The 17,653-nt window shown below is 44.1% G+C and overlaps 1 protein-coding gene across 4 annotated transcripts in view; it reads right to left on the bottom strand.

Moving 5' to 3' along the window:
* Positions 1 to 17,426, bottom strand: part of LOC132899158 (CSC1-like protein 2) — a 204,383-nt gene extending 186,957 nt beyond the window's left edge. For 2 of the 4 annotated variants that reach the window (XM_060940842.1, XM_060940845.1), the window contains exon 1: positions 17,029 to 17,381. The gene's annotated coding sequence lies outside the window, so the exon portion shown is untranslated. The other 2 variants (XM_060940843.1, XM_060940844.1) reach the window with 2 other exon arrangements.
* Between the last annotated feature and the right edge of the window lie 227 nt (positions 17,427 to 17,653).

Raw genomic sequence — 17,653 nt, 5'->3', positions numbered from 1 at the left:
GGCTGGGAAGTTATTTAATTTGAGGGGATTAAAGCAAATAATGTGCATGAAATCGCTCGCTTCGCGCAGTCAAGCAGACAGAGGAAGTCCGTGGTGTGTGTGCGCAGGTTTATCTTTGAGCGTGCACTGACAGTTCCATCATTCTGTCGCTAAACGAACAGCTGATCACACCGAGGTGCTCGCTGAGCGCAGATATTTATTAGTTTGGTCCTCATCTCATTATCTCTAGCCGCTTTATCCTGTTCTACAGGGTCGCAGGCAAGCTTGAGCCTATCCCAGCTGACTACGGGCGAAAGGCGGAGTACACCCTGGACAAGTCGCCAGGTCATCACAGGGCTGACACTTAGGCCAAGTTTACATTAGACCGTATCTGTCTCGTTTTCTTCGCGGATGCACTGTCCGTTTACATTAAACCGCCTGGAAACGCCGGGAAACGGGAATCCGCCAGCGTCCATGTATTCAATCCAGATCGTGTCTGGTCCGGTGCTGTGTAAACATTGAGAATACGCGGATACGCTGTGCTGAGCTCTAGCTGGCGTCGTCATTGGACAACGTCACTGTGACATCCACCTTCCTGATTCGCTGGCGTTGGTCATGTGACGCGACTGCTGAAAAACGGCGCGGACTTCCGCCTTGTATCACCTTTCATTAAAGAGTATAAAAGCATGAAAATACTGCAAATACTGATGCAAATACTGCCCATTGTGTAGTTATGATGGTCTTTAGGCTTGCCATCCTTCCACTTGCAAGTGGTAAGTGACGCGCATGCCCGATATGCACTGGGATCTCACACACAGTGGCTCAGTCCCGAATCACTGCTCGTGCGCTTCACTCGCGCGCTCTGTGAGCTGCGCAGGGCTGGAGTGCGCACCCTCCAGAGGGCACTCGCTGTTCAGGGCGGAGTGATTTGGAGCGCAGGATGCCTGCAGAGCCGAGCGTATCCGTGTATTGGCGTTGCTGTGTGCACGTGAATCGTTTTAAAAACATTAATCTGATGATCCGCTGATACGGTCTAATGTAAACCCCACCATAGACACAGACAACCATTCACACCTACGGTCAATTTAGAGTCACCAGTTAACCTAACCTGCATGTCTTTGGACTGTGGGGGAAACCGGAGCACCCGGAGGAAACCCACGCGGACACGGGGAGAACATGCAAACTCCACACAGAAAGGCCCTCGCCGGCCACGGGGCTCGAACCCGGACCTTCTTGCTGTGAGGCGACGGCGCTAACCACTACACCACCGTGCCGCCCTAGCTTGGTCCTGTGTTTCCTATATAACGTAACACCTTTTCTCCTCACTTTCCGTTACTGTAGTCGGCCTTTCACGTTTCATTCACACACTCGCGTCCTCAATTTTCCTCTCCTGTTTCAAATCTGTATCCCACAATGCCTTGTGCAAATGGGGAAAGCTCACCACATGATACAGTACATGATGTATTATCTAGAATTGGCTCATGGTGAAGCAGGAAAAAAAAAAATAGCGGAGAATTTAGGGCCATGTGGCTCTAATTTCATTTTTATTTTGTTTTTTTTTTTTTTAAACTAATGAAATTGGAAGTCTGGGATTTGAATTCAGTAGCTTTCAGTCCACTAAACAAAAATAATTGAGTATCGGGGAAAATTCTTATGACCGACACTTGAAAAATCTGAAAGGCGGTCTAGTTTTAAAAACAAACGTTTTGAAAATTGTAAAATCGCTCACATTAGAAGAAACATCAGAGCATACGAACAATCCTGGTCGCTATAAGGAAAGCATCAGGAATTGTAATGAACGGAAAACATGTTCGATGAATATGGATACAAAGAAGATGCACATTATTCCTTTTTTAACCCTTTGGTGACTGACCCCTTGAAAATGGTTCCTCCATGAACAATGACGTTTCAGTTGTCAAGACAACGGAAAAACAAATACAAAAACAGAAAGATGCGTCACAATGCTCTTGTGCACAAAACAAAATGCTCTTGTATTTTAGTTTTTCCGTTGTCTTGACAACTGAAACGTCATCGTTCCTGGAGGAACCATTTTCAAGGGGTCAGTCACCAAAGGGTTAAAAAGGACTAGGAGGTGTGTATCAGGACCGGGGTCTTGTGGGACGCAGCACAAAAATGTCACTTGTGCTGGAGGTTTTTACTTTGAAGCAAGAGCTCAAATATGAAGCTCAAAATAAAGAGCAGAACATGTGATCACCCTGAGGAACTGCCTGGTCAGGGTTGTGGCAGACGAAATTAGATTTCTAGCATGTCGAGGTTTTAGGAAACTTACTAAGTTTGTTACAAAAACATCGCAGGCGAGTGAAACAAGTAACCAGAACGTCAGCGGCGCAGGAGCGCACACCGTGAGACCCAGACTCGTTTATTTATAATTAGCCAAGTTGTTCTTCATGAGAACAATCAGAACCAAAATCCACGGAAAACTCCAGGAGGAGAAGTCGTGATTTTCCTGAAAGTTCATTCAAGTGTATGTAATGCCTTTTTGTAATGCTTTAAAATGGAGTAATATACATCATTAGTAACAACCAAAATTAATTAATAAAGCAGGGGGAAAAATTAAAAAAAGAGATAATCATCATCAAGCACAAAACTAATCGACAAATTGCGGCAAATCCCGAAAAAAGCCAGCCTTGCTTCAGGGCTAACCTCACATGACGTCACGTGTGGAACCCCGGTTATCTGGGTCATTTTGGTTCATCTGACTCCGTGCTCGTTTACTCGCTGAAATTGGATATTGTCGTTGGAATCTTACAAAAATAACGATGTGAAAGGGCTGCGTTGTGTTCGGATGTTCAAATCCATATACGACAGGACAATCATTTCACGAATTTCCGAGAAACGACACTAAGGCTACGTTCACACTGCAGGCTGAAGTGACTCAAATCCGATCTTTTCGCCCATATGTGACCTGTATCCGATCTTTTATTGACAATATGAACGACACAGATCCGATTTTTTCAAATCCGACCCAGGCCGTTTGGATATGTGGTCCTAATTCCGATTCCTATCCGCTCTTTTCATATGCGGCTTCAGTCTGAACCGCCAGGTCGCATTCATCCGACTTACACGTCATCAACAAGCCACAAACGTCACTATTCTGCGCTGAAGTAGGCGGCGGGTCTCTCAAAAAAGTTACAACAACATGGCGCATAATCACGGGCGCAGATAGAGGGTGGGACGAGTCAGATTTAAATTCACCTCGTTCGGTCCCCCCCCACTTATAGGGAGGAAAAAACGTCTATGCTGTCTTTCTTTGCATAAGGCAAACCTCACGGAAAAATCAAAAGACTAATTACCATTCGGTTTATTGAGGTGCACAGCAGTGTATACATAGTTGCAACAACTCACATAAAACAAAACAAAGACTGATATTCGGTTGGTTGAGCTGCGCAGACTGCACAGGTTGCGAGCTCGAGCTTGGTTGCTATGGTTACTAACAACAAGTTTGACAGGCATATCAGGGTTGGGGTTGGTTTGCTGGCAGCTTTGTCCCCCCCAGTTTTTTGTCCCCCCCCAGTTCAAAAAACGTATCTGCGCCCCTGCGCATGACATCAATGCGAGGGACGCTTCGGGCTGTGAAGGTTCTGAATCTTCTCAATGGAAGGACGCAGAGGTTAGGGAGCTGACTTCCATTTGGGGGGATGCAGCTATTCAAGCTAGATTGGATGGGTCATACCGCAACCGGGCGGTTTTACTTCCGTAAACACTGGCCATGCTCACTGCGTGTGACGTCGTCGTATCCTGCAATGCGCATGCGGAACACTTTTAGGTCGCTTTTTGTTCATACTGAGGATCACATACAAGTCGCATATATTTGTTAATGTGAACGACCTCACAAAAAAATCGGATTTCACAAAAAATCGGAATTGAGCATTAAGCCTTGCAGTGTGAACGTAGCGTAAAGCGACAGTGGGTGAGGTTTACGCAAACAAAGCGGGCTGATTTCGTGTCGCCTACGAATAATATATGTTTGATTCATCAAGTGTTCATCACCACCAGGACGACCACATGAGAATTACTGGAGCAAAAAAGAAAACCCGTTTATATAGGTAATCATATGGGGCCGAGTAAAATTAAGGATCAATTTCATGAGTCATTTCGAAATTTTGAAAATTTCAAAACTTCGAAATCACGAGTGAAATTGATCCTTAATTTTACGAGGAACCATACGATTACTTGTTTATAATATATAGGACCAAATTCATATTTCGGAAGCCATTCAAGTTCATAACATTTGTCATTCACATTTTCTGAACCAATCAGGGTGCAAGACTATCTATCTTGCACGTTTGAATCAGTTTCTAAAGTAGGGCTGTGCGATATATCGAATATACTCGATATATCGCCGAAAATTCTGTGTGCGATACATAAAATTATTATATCGTAACTATCGAGTATTTTATGGTCATCTTCCGACTTGCGTTCGTTTCGTGTTTGTTTAAAATATTTTCCGGTGTTTTTCTCCCTGTCCCTCAGGCAGTAATGTGAGAGGCTGCCTAAGGGTAAAGAAAACAATAACGTCACGCACTCGCCAACCAATCCCGGGCGACATCTTGGTGCTGAAAGGAACTTCCGGGAAGATTTTCTAGTTTCGGTAGTGTTGCCAGATTGGGCGGTTTTAAGTGCGTTTTGGCGGGTTTTGAACATATTTTGGGCTGGAAAACGTCAGCAGTATCTGGCAACACTGCAAGATTTCCTGGTTCCGGTTTACAGCGCTGACTCAGTTCGTGCAATCGCTGGTGTTGCATAGGCTACTGTGTAAGCTCTGTCAATTTCAGCGACAAATTAAAAATGGAAGTGGACGAATTGGTTCCTAAAAGAACTAGTAAGGGGTCAGTCATCTGGCGTTTTTTTGGATATCGCGAGGAGGACGTGGAACAGCAAATGCCAGTTTGTAAAGTGTGCAAAAAAAAAAAACCTGTCATCACGAAAGGCAGCAGCCGGAATTATACACATCTGAGAGGCAGAGCCAGAAAAAAAAACATTCAGTTCAAAAGTGTGCAAAGAGAGAAATTATGTTTTGCATTTCTCTCTTCTCTCCCTCAATCTCTCTCTCTATTGTGAATGTTCCAGTGGTTCTCAGTAGTCAGGTTAATAGCTTGGAGATCTATTTTTTTTAATAATTTAATGAATGAGCACTTTTCTTATTTAGGCTAAATGTCTTTCTCAGTGTTGAGCTTGCACTTTATTGGTTTGAGCTCTGAGCAGCTCTGTATTGTATTGCCCCTTTGTTGCAATTTTCGCCACATCTTTGTTGAATAAAAACAGTCTTATTTCAATTCAATTGTGATTAATCACGAACACGACAATTTAAAATGGTGTTGTTGAAAACCACCTATAAAGTTAACCAAGAATGTTATTTAATCTGCAGGGATTGTAGTGAAAACAGTAAAGAGTAAAAGTTAGATTTCATGGGGTCCTTTAGAGGAGATTTAAATATATCGAGATGTATATCATATCTCGTGAAATGGAGAAAATGTATCGGGATATTCATTTTTTCCCATATCGCACAGCCCTATTCTAAAGTGTCTTTCATCGTGACATGGCGACACGACACGAGGATTTTGAAAGTGGTTTACAAAATTTTATTGGCACTTTACAAAAGCCATTTTGTTGACAAAATTTGCTAATTTTTGTAACCGTAACCAAGCAATGAACTAGCCAATAGCATTTCAAAAATACAGCCCCGTGTTAAGGAAAAAAAAGCCCTCCTTGATTGACCAATCAGAATTGAGTAATTTGGCCCTATGTATCATAAATTTAATAAATGGACACTTGATGGCATCTGACATTTGGACAGTTCGTCAATTCCCCCATTATCGTCCACTTCATAATTTCTTTCAATAATTACACTGAATAAGTGTACATTAAGATTATATTTCCGCATTTACTAAGGTACATGTAAATATTTTCCCGATATTTTGCAGCGGCCAGCTTAGAATAAAAATCCACAAACCAATCTATGTTTCCAGTTCTCTCTGGCTGGTGGTGCGCTATCGGCGGCAGAGATGGACAGTCACAAAGTCAAAAAGTGTACTTAAGTAAATGTACTATCTGTACTTTGAGTATTATTATTATTTTTGGAAACTTGACTAACTTCATTACATTTCTATCAAGGTCCTCGTTACTATGAAGCAGCTTTGAAAGTGGATGTTTTTTTCTTTTCTTTTCTAAAACATGATGGGTTTTACGCAGGTGACACTGAGACAGCCGATCAGTAATCACTAGGGTCACGTCACATCTAGAGACTGTTTAAAATCAAGTTCAATGATTTCTCAGCAGCGTTATTTGAACACGATCAGTTGATGGCAGAATGGAAGGAGGCGGTTCTTCTGGCGAATGCACGCACCCATGGCCCATGAACCCATGTTTCAGTTTTCTGAAAGGATTAAAGGTTCATTTCGTTTTAAACGTTTGCTTTGTTTGCCAAAAACGAACCACATCACGGCCTACAAAAACTCGCCGTCCGACCTGCGGAAGCATATTGAGGTGTATAAACGTTTTATTCCAAGAGAAAGCTTGCAACAAAGTTGTCTGTACTTTTAGAGCTAGCGATAACGTTGCAATAGCTATGCAGTCTGGTTAGTCAAATGACTTTCTATGGATTTGCCCACTAAGTTCCCGTAGCCTTGTCCACAGCTAACGTTAACACATAGCTAGTTAACTTGGACACTGAATGTAAAAATGGAGTTATGCCAACATGAATAACGTTAACTTATCTGAAGTCCTTTCAGAAATCTTTTAGCATAATCTTGCCAAACAAACAATGTCGAAATGTTTATTTTCTAGTAGCGTTAGCTACCCAATATGATTTCGAGTTTGAAAAGAGTTTGCTAGCATCAGGTGGAGCTTCACTGACTAGCTAGCTTAACGTTAAACCACCATGATGGCACAGCATGCGTTCATTAATGCCCCTTTTCCACTAAAGCAGTTCCAGGGCTGGTTCGGGGCCAGTGCTTAGTTTGGAACCGGGTTTTCTGTTTCCACTGACAAAGAACTGGCTCTGGGGCCAGAAAAACCAGTTCCAGGCTAGCACCAACTCTTTGCTGGGCCAGAGGAAAGAACCGCTTACGTCAGCAGAGTTGTTAAGACCAACAACAATCGCAAGACCGCGAAAGGTCGCCATTTTTAAGCGACGAGAAGCAGCAGCTGTACAAACGCGAAGTCAACCATTATTATTGTTGTTGTTGCTGCTGCTTCTTCTTCTTCTCCGTGTTGTTGTTGCTGCTTCGATGTTCGCGCCAAGGTTTATGCAAACACAGCGACGTAACTGACGTATACAGCGACGTAACTGACGTGGCTCCCCTTAGCACCGCGAGCTATGGAAAAGCAAACTGGTTCTCAGCTGGCTCGCAAGTTGAACGAGTTGTGAACCAGCACCAGCACTGGCCCCGAACCAGCCCTGGAACTGATTTGGTGGAAAAGGGGTATTTGTAAATCCAGTCAGTTGCTTCAGAGGCGTTAGGTTTTGTAAGTGTTGTAGCAATAATACAACAATGCGTTGACAGAAGATGTACTTTTAATACTCAAGTATTTTTAAAAGCAAGTACTTCAGTAAAAAATTTGACTGGACAACTTTCACGTGTATCAGAGTAACATCTGACCAGTGGGATTTGAACTTTCACATAAGTAATAAAAGTTGGGTACTTTGTCCACCTCTGATCGGCAGTGAGCGGGACTGTCGTGAACTGGCATCTGTTTCTTGTCTTGGGGGCTCGAAAAGATAACCATTTACTCCAGAATATCCTTGATGATCATCTTCCCCTTCATCTGACATACAAGAATCCCAATCAGAATTCTTTCCAAAACGGGATTCCATAGAGACCGGTCTAACCACTGCTGTGCACGTGAACGAAATTGATACCTGGGTTGTTACACGCGTGATGTCACGCACGCCTTCGGGATCTTCTGGCTCAGTCTCGGCAGATTCCGTGAAAATCGGCTGATCGTATCGATCCATTAATTTATGGCCTTATGGATCACCTATGGTTCGAAAACACATGACCAATCAACAATGATTGTTGCTTTGTACAAGGGAGAGGAGAGGAAAAAAAAAAAAAAAAAGGGTCGTTTAGGGACATTAAATTCACTTTAACCAGCCTAATTAGCAACTTGAGAAATCACAAAATGACTTTTGAGCAGATTGTTTTTGTTTGGAAAATCAAATCAATCAGAATCAAAATCCATTGAAAACTCCGGGAAGAGTAGCGATTTGTGTGACTTGTGGACAGATGGACAGCACTTGATCATCGCCCTACAGCCGGTGAGCTTTTAAAAGGGGGGAAAAAATGAAAAATCTGCAAGCAGTTGGATTTAAATAAATAAATAAATAAATAAATAAAAATAGCTAGCCCTCTATTATGGACTGAGCAACACCTGTTTAAACCGCTGCCCTCTGGAAAGCTTTTCAGGTCTATCAAATCTTATCCAACCAGACTTAAAAAGAGCGTCGACCCCACAGCCAGATGTGAACGGAACACTGCCAAATCAATAGCTCTGTGCACTACTGCACACTGAATGTATACATCTACCCACACTATTTTGTAACGTGACTCAGAAATATAACTTCTCTGCTGCTAATAACCGTACCGCGCATTGTCAGTTGCCTACTTACGTTGCACACGTGTGTGTTGGTGGATATGTACACACACACACACACAGACACACACACGTTGCTCTTGCTCCCTCTTGTTTTGTTGTGTCGATGCACCATGAGGACTGCGAACCTGTTTCACTGCACTCTGTCTAATGACAATAAAGTAGTGCTGTCAAAAAATGTCGCGTTATCACGTTAACTTGACTCAATTTTAACGGCGATAATTTTTTTATCGCGAGATTAACGCTCTGTAACATGATGTAGGTTTTTCATAAGCTTTTGAAACTGCCAGGAACTTGGAACAGAGACTTTGCTTAGAAAAATGATAGCAGCTAGACTGTAATGCCACGCCCCGCACAGCCAGAGTCCTCTGCCCTCCCCCCCAAAGAACCAGCGCGGGCAGGGCGCGCTAGTAGAGATGGGATTTATGGCTCTTTGATGGGATCCGCATCTTTGTGATCCATTCTTTGAAAAGAGCCGTTCAAAAGACTGGCTCATTGGGCTCTTTTTAAAGATTTATTCAGTTTTAAGAAGACAGCGTCTAAAGAAGCCAGATCCCTCTGAACTGTAAACTCAATGCTATCCCAGAAATCCTTCCTGTAATATGCAAATTTGGCCGCCTCTGATTGGACAGCGCGACGCATCAACAGGCAGAAAGTGTAAAAGTACAAAATGTGTTAAGTGAGCTGAAACAGTAAAGATCAGATTCAATGCAATATTTATCAACGAACAACTTAAACTTAATATAATAGTGCACTTTATATTATAATCAAGCATGTCAAGCCTACCGTCACTGTGTAACCTGTCTCTCTGATTAGAGTTGTAGACTAACTCAAGCAGTAGATGACTTCACTCATGGTTCTCTTGCTAGCCCCATGCCTTGGGACGAAGAGCTACGGTGCTCGGCTTAGGCTGTATCAAGACGTGTTATGCTTTGCAATAATAATAAAAAAAAAAAAAAAAACACATTGGTACAAAAGCAAGCCCATTCACTTTATGCTGATAAGAGAATTACAATGGTTTTTCATGTGACAAAAATGTGCGATTAAATTGCGATTAATCACGAGCTAACTATGATAGTCGCGACATTAATCGTGATTAAATAATTTTAATCGCTTGACAGCACTACAATAAAGGAATTCCGATTCTGGAGTGATGTCGCTGAGGTTGAGGAACGGTCAGTGTCCGTGTCAGAATTCCTTGATGACGGCGCTGGAATTTCAAATGCTGCGTCTGTGGTGTCTTAAGTAGGAATTTGCAAGTTGTAATAACTAATAATTAAAAAAAAAAAAAAAAAGTCAGTTCCCAGTTTGGCACAGTTGCTTCCATGAAACTGAAAGCGTGTTCTCGTTTGTTCCGTCAGAGCATGTAAAGCTCATAAACAGCTACTTTAACTGCGCTTTTAGAGTTACAGGCCAGAGTGGCTATTGGTTCTGTTCTACTACTGAACTTTAAACGTTCGTGCAAGATTTTAGACTGAAAATTACAGCAACAAACAATGGATAGTTGCTTAGCAACAAGCTAGCCAATGGACAATAGCAAGCTATAAACCATTCAGCTAACGTTTGTGAGAACTTTAACATTGATGATTACTTCTCAAAACCATGCAAGCACGTTCCTTGTGGGGACCATCCAAATGTCCCCACAAAGTCGAAATTGTCAGATTTTACTATCCTTGTGGGGACATTTGGTCCTCAGTAGTATATAAAAACATATGCGTGCATGCACACACATGGTCAGTGTTACATGTTTAACCAAGTACCGTGTATGTGCGTGTATATTAACTGCTCTATGCCAGGATATCAGATCAGGCGATCACAGTGCCAGAAATTCTTGCCATGTCTGGGTCAAGAGACTCAATACTACAAGTTTGACACCAACCAATCATCGTTTATGTTCTCGCGCGTCATGTGGGAGGAAGGTCAAGAAACTGTCAATCGTGGCTAGAGAACGAACGTCAAGGAACACGTCATAGGAGGAGGGGGGAACCCACACAACATTCCGACTTGTTAGACTTTTCATTTGGGTTTCGTGGGGCGTCCCAGATGCCACGTCGCTGTTCTTCGATTATGTTCCACAACAAGACTCATACGTCGTTCATATTCGCGTCAGCCATTGGAACAAACCTCACCCGGTAGAACTTATGATGAATGTGAAGGAAGATATCACGAAAAACAACTTTGACCTTTTTGGTGACCTTGATTTTGACCTTGTGTGTGAACATACTTGGCCAATAAACATGGTTCTGATTCTCTGCTGCTCTCAGCCAATTAGAACATACTATACTGCACGACTGTTACGCTCTTACAGCACGATGACGTAGTGGATACCGCCTCTATGAAGCGGTAGCCACAACGACCTTGATCGGATGACTCCCAAAATGTTGGAGGTTCTATTTGAGACCAATGTCCATCTATCCTGAACGTTTCACGAAGATTGGTCCAGCCATTTTCCCGTAATATCTTTAACCAAAAAAAAAAAAAACAACCACCGAAACCAATACCTCACCCCCGGTGGACTCCGTCCCAGGAGAGGTAAAAAGTTGGGGGGATTTTACACTGTTCATTAAAGCCAAACAACCCCCCCCCCCAAAAAAAAAGTGTCCCCTGCACATTTTAATTAAAAACTTCAATTTATCCATTTTAAAAAGTTGTGATATTGCTAAAAATAGGCTTCCCTGGGCGTGGCCATTTGGACCAAAAACAGATATCCTTGTCCAATGCAACTTTCACATAAGTACACCTTAGTAACACCGAGCCATCAACTCAAATATTCTACAATTTAAAATTTAAATAAAAATCAGTTCAACCATACATGTCTGAACCACAATATGAGCCCAAGGAGGGAGGAAGGGAAAAAATAAAAAGCAAAAGTGATTCTAGCGATACTGAAAGTGATGAAATGCAGCCATTTCTCTGCTTACTCCTTCAAAGTAATATCCTTTATAGGATTGGTGATGGCACAAAAAAAAAAAAAAAAAGAAGGGGGGGGGGATTTCCCTCTGCGATGTTCAGGCTGAGTTTTACATCCAAACAAACACTTAACACTCAGACATCTTCAGGGTTGTTTACAATGATTTAGAAGCGATGATGTATCCACTAGATCTCAGCCTCAGTAGGTCAAGCGACATCACAATCTCAGATTGGGATATTTGAACTCCGGAGAAAGTAAGACGGCAGCGCCTAGCCTGGGCCCGCCCATCCTAAGCGTGACGCAACACGAGGGCCTGTTGCGAGCTTAGTCTGGCCAGGCAAGCTATCTACAGCTCTTCCAAGCTCCCGAAAAATCGGGAGCCAATCAACTTTGAGCATCTCCAACGGCCCTGGGTAGAGGCGTGTTCAAGGCACTGACGTAGTAGAACTGCGACCGGAAGCCATAGATTGTTTACAGAATCTATGCCGGAAGCGCTTCATTCACTAGAAACATTACGAACATGGAGCAAGTTCTCATTGAAAACGGAGCAAAGAGCAGCTCTGGAGGTATTTATTGAAAGGAAGGACGTTTTCGCCTTGCTCCCGACCGGCTTCGGTAAGAGTTTAATCTACCAGTTAGCCCCGTCGCGTCACATACGTCAGAGGAAAGAGTGATGTGATTGGTTTAAGCTTCGTCACAGCCTTTTCTGGCTTCGACCAGTAGCAAACTGAGGCATTTCAGGGAGGCGGGTCAACCACGCGCTTTGGGAAACGGTTGGGCTTAATATCTTTGCCAGACCAAATGCTCGCAGAGCTTTGAAGTCGTGTTAGCCAGACTAGACAGCGCCCAGATTAAAATAACCTGGGGTGGGTTTCCCAAAAGCATCGCAGCACAAAGATCATTGTTAAATGGTAGAGCGAGCAGCACAATGAACACTCTCTCTCCTAGTTCAGACTCTCTTAACATTAAGAGGCTTTTAGGAAACCCAACCCTGTACACAGTATACAGGTATGTTTAGGATTCGCTCTGCTAACCTCCATGGAGGAAGGAGCTAGCAAAGGTACCCCAAACATAGCCTGCTCCACCTCACCCTAGCCAACAAAAAAAAAAAAGATAGTGAAGGTACTCAATCTTGGCACGGTGACACGTGGGCATACCTTCAAAACCTGGACTGGCCTCATCAGTCACCTCTGGACCCACAACCACCACCCAACAAATTGAAGTCCTGGTCATCTTCAACCCCAAAGAACGAGCATCACCACAAATATGAGCAAATGAATAATCAAACATGTCTTGTATGGATGTTATCGAGCAGTATAAAGGAGCTTATTTGGGGGATTTTGTTTGGCTTTAAAGCTAGACGGCCTTTCGATTTAATAAAATCAGTGAAGTTTAGTTCCCTCTAAAATGTGGTCATTGTGATATACGTTTATTCCTGTAATATCTCACAAAATATCAGGCCGTTCTGTGGCTGGGAAGTTATTTAATTTGATGGGATTAAAGCAAATAATGTGCATGAAATCGCTCGCTTCGTGCAGTCAAGCAGACAGAGGAAGTCCGTGTATGTGTGCGCGCATGTGCAGGTTTACCTTTGAGCGTGCACTGACCGTTCCATCATTCTGTCGCTAAACGAACAGCTGATCACACCGAGGTGCTCGCTGAGCGCCGATATTTATTAGTTTGGTCCTGCGTTTCCTTTCCTTCGTATATAACATAACATCTTTTCTTCTCGCTTCCTGTTACTGTAGTCGGTCTTTCACGTTTCATTCACACACCCACACGTCCTCCGTTTTTCTTTCCCGTTTCAAAATTTGTATCCCACAATGCCTTGTGCAAATGGGGAAAGCCAATTCAAGATACTGCACATGATGCAGTATCTTGAATTGGGTCATGGTGAAGCAGGAAAAAAATAATTAAAAAAAAAAAAAAAGTCATCTATATTCCCCACCCTATGTACCAACTATAAACCAAATTTCAATATATTGTCACATTTTTCAAGTTCTGCTGCAGGAACCCAACCCTACCTCTTTACACTGACCTCAGCAGCCCATGGTATAAACCCACCGGACCTTTGGTCCAGATGAGCTAAAAAATTAAAATTTCTCACATTTCTTAGTATCAAAAGGCACATCTACATCACCTTGCTAACATGTATACCAAGTTTCAAACCCGTATCACGAAGAGTTTTGGATATATGCTCCGGAAACGAACATTGCTCTTAGAAACCAAGTCATAATCTATTCATGTAAAAATTTGAATACTTTTTTTTTTTCAAAAATCTAAACTAACAAAAAAGGCACCAGTTCACATGTTGCTTGATACAGTACGTATACAAAGTTTCATGAAGATATTTTCAGTAGTTTTAAAAGACATGGCCTGAAAACGGACAGACGGACCCCGTTTCTATATCCCCCGCTAAACTTAATTTGGGTGGGGTATAACCAGTGGAGAATTTAAGGCCATGTGGCCTTAAAAATTCATTAATTGTTCTATTAAAAAAAAAAACGAATAAAATTGGAAGTCTGTGATTCGGGGCAGCACGGCGGTGTAGTGGTTAGCGCTGTCGCCTCACAGTGAGAAGGTCCGGGTTCGAGCCCCGTGGCTGGCGAGGGCCTTTCTGTGCGGAGTTTGCATGTTCTCCCCGTGTCCGCGTGGGTTTCCTCCGGGTGCTCCGGTTTCCCCCCACAGTCCAAAGACATGCAGGTTAGGTTAACTGGTGACTCTAAATTGAGCGTAGGTGTGAATGTGAGTGTGAATGGTTGTCTGTGTCTATGTGTCAGCCCTGTGATGACCTGGCGACTTGTCCAGGGTGTACCCCGCCTCTCGCCCGTAGTCAGCTGGGATAGGCTCCAGCTTGCCTGCGACCCTGGAGAACAGGAGAAAGCGGCTAGAGATAATGAGATGAGATGAACTGACTATGGTGGCCGGTATGTAAGTAGGTTTTCAAAGTGTAAACTATGAATTGTAAGTGTATTTGGAGGGATTTGTAGGTTGTTTCAGGGTTTCACAAGGGTTCTGAGGTCAGGGTGATAAATTAATCCACGCCTACTTCCGGTTTAAACCCAAATACATGGACAGATTTTTTTAGTGCAGCACAGATACAGGTCCTGCATTACACCTGGCATCATGGGAGAACAACCTGATTCAGACTGACAACAAACATAAGCAAGTGTCATTTTGTTTCTAAGACAGACACACACACACACTCTCGCTCTCTCTCTCTCTCTCTCCTGGGTGGCAGTGTGTGAGATTATTTCCCCCCCAGTAATGAAGTCCATGTTTTCTTCAGACAGGGTGACCAGCAACATAAACACACACCTCATTACAATGGCATACTATTATAGAAGAAGAAACCTGTGTCACATGCACACTTCAAGCACAGTGAAATTCATCCTCTGCATTTAGCCCATCTGAAGCAGTGAACACACGCACACACTCAGAGCAGTGGGCAGCCACACCAGAGCACCCGGGGAGCAGTCAGGGCTTAGGTGCCTCGCTCAAGGCCGCCCCACGTCAACCTAACTGCATGTCTTTGGACTGTGGGGGAAACCCACGCAGACACGAGGAGAACATGCAAACTCCACACAGAAAAGCCCTCGCCAGCTGCTGGGTTCGAACCCGGAACCTTCTTGCCGTGAGGCGACCGTGCTAACCATCTCATTATCTGTAGCCGCTTTATCCTGTTGTACAGGGTCGCAGGCAAGCTGGAGCCTATCCCAGCTGACTACGGCCGAAAGGCGGGGTACACCCTGGACAAGTCGCCAGGTCATCACAGGGCTGACACAGACACAGACAACCATTCACACTCACATTCACACCTACGCTCAATTTAGAGTCACCAGTTAACCTAACCTGCATGTCTTTGGACTCCAGGAGCACCTGGGGGAAACCTACACGGAGAACATGCAAAACTCTGCACAGAAAGGCCCTCGCCGGCCACTGGGCTCGAACCCAGAACCTTACTACACCACCATACTACCCATTATTATTATTATTATAATAGTAAATAATAATAGCAGCACTTCTGAATGATTTATATGAGCTCTACGTTGCACAAAGGAGAAAAAGAAGAAGTCATCCTAGGAATGAATGCTTTACATATCTGACCAACCAGTGTGAAGAAGACAGGAATAGAAGGTTTCCACCAGGTCCTAAGATCCAGCACAAACCTGATCCAAGTCCATAATCTCTGGAAGGATTTTTTTTTAAAGTTATTATTATTATTATTATTATTATTATTATTAAAAAAACAATGCAAAAAAATGCTTCCACGGTTATGAGAAAGCGTGTTTAAAGCACAGAGAGAGAGAGAGAGAGAAAGAAAGAGAGAGAGAGAGAGAGAGAGAGAAAGAGAAAGAGAGAAAGAGAGAGAGAGAAGGAGAGGGAGAGAGAAGGAGAGAGATAGAGAGAGAGAGGGAGGGAGAGAGAGAGAGAGAGAGAGAGAGAGAGAGAGAGAGAGAGAGAGAGAGAGGGGGGGGAGGGAGGGAAGGGAGAGATAGAGAGGGAGATCGAGAGAGAAGGAGAGGGAGATAGAGAGATAGAGAGAGAGGGAGGGAGATAGAGAGAGAGGGAGATAGAGAGAGATAGAGAGAGAGGGAGGGAGATAGAGAGAGAGGGAGATAGAGAGAGAGGGAGGGAGATAGAGAGAGAGGGAGATAGAGAGAGATAGAGAGAGAGGGAGGGAGATAGAGAGAGAGGGAGATAGAGAGAGATAGAGAGAGAGGGAGGGAGATAGAGAGAGAGGGAGGGAGATAGAGAGAGAGGGAGGGAGAGGGAGGGAGATAGAGAGAGATAGAGAGAGAGGGAGGGAGATAGAGAGAGAGGGAGGGAGATAGAGAGAGATAGAGAGAGAGGGAGATAGAGAGAGATAGAGAGAGAGGGAGGGAGATAGAGAGAGATAGAGAGAGAGGGAGGGAGATAGAGAGAGAGGGAGAGAGATAGAGAGAGATAGAGAGAGAGGGAGGGAGATAGAGAGAGAGGGAGGGAGATAGAGAGAGATAGAGAGAGAGAGATAGAGAGAGAGGGAGGGAGATAGAGAGAGAGGGAGAGAGATAGAGAGAGATAGAGAGAGAGGGAGGGAGATAGAGAGAGAGGGAGGGAGATAGAGGGAGATAGAGAGAGAGGGAGGGAGATAGAGGGAGATAGAGAGAGAGGGAGGGAGATAGAGAGAGAGGGAGGGAGATAGAGAGAGAGGGAGGGAGATAGAGAGAGAGGGAGGGAGATAGAGAGAGAGGGAGAGAGATAGAGAGAGATAGAGAGAGGGAGGGAGATAGAGAGAGAGGGAGGGAGATAGAGAGAGGGAGGGAGATAGAGAGAGAGGGAGGGAGATAGAGGGAGAGGGAGGGAGATAGAGGGAGAGGGAGGGAGATAGAGAGAGGGAGGGAGATAGAGAGAGACAGAGAAAAAAAGAGTCTCGCCTAGGCGTTAACAGGCCGCCGCGCGCGCGCACTCTGATGATCACTGCACACAGCGCGCGGGGCAGCACACACCGCACAACACAGCCGCGCGCGCACACACATTACCTGTCAGTGCAACACTGTTACTGCTGTTTGTTTGTTTGTTTGTTTATTCCGCCTCCTCTTCCACACCACGCGCTCACTGCTTTGCTCCGGTCCCTGCGCCCCGGCTCAGAGTAATCCCGCAGCAGCGCTCAGAGTAATCCCGCAGCAGCGCTCAGAGTAATCCCGCACCGGCGCTCAGCATCAGGAGGAGGAGGAGGATAAGCAGGTCTCGAGCCCCTCTCACCATCCCCGCACCGCGCTCGCGCACATCTGCGACTCAGCTTTGTGTCTGAGAGAGAGAGAGAGAGAGACAGTGTGTGTGTGTATGAGAGAGAGAGAGAGAGAGACACAAAGAACAAGCACGCGCTGCGAATATAAATATACCGGCGCGCGGAGGCTGAATATATGCGTCTCTGTGAAGCAAGTGCACGCGAGGTGATTTAAAAATGGCGGCGCGCATGTCTGACTTTCAAAATAAAAACCTACTGCTGTGCTGAAAGACAAAAAGCAATTTAGGTTCAAACTAATAACAGCAAACAGATCAATAAGCATCATCAGCTAATTTTTTTTTTTTTACCTTAGTGACAATTATTTTTAATAATAATAATAATAATAATAATAATAGGGGGCGGCACGGTGGTGTAGT

The sequence above is a fragment of the Neoarius graeffei genome, chromosome 15, assembly GCF_027579695.1.
Source record: "Neoarius graeffei isolate fNeoGra1 chromosome 15, fNeoGra1.pri, whole genome shotgun sequence".
Classification (NCBI taxonomy): Eukaryota; Metazoa; Chordata; class Actinopteri; order Siluriformes; family Ariidae; genus Neoarius; species Neoarius graeffei.
This window is presented reverse-complemented; position numbering and strand designations above follow the sequence as displayed.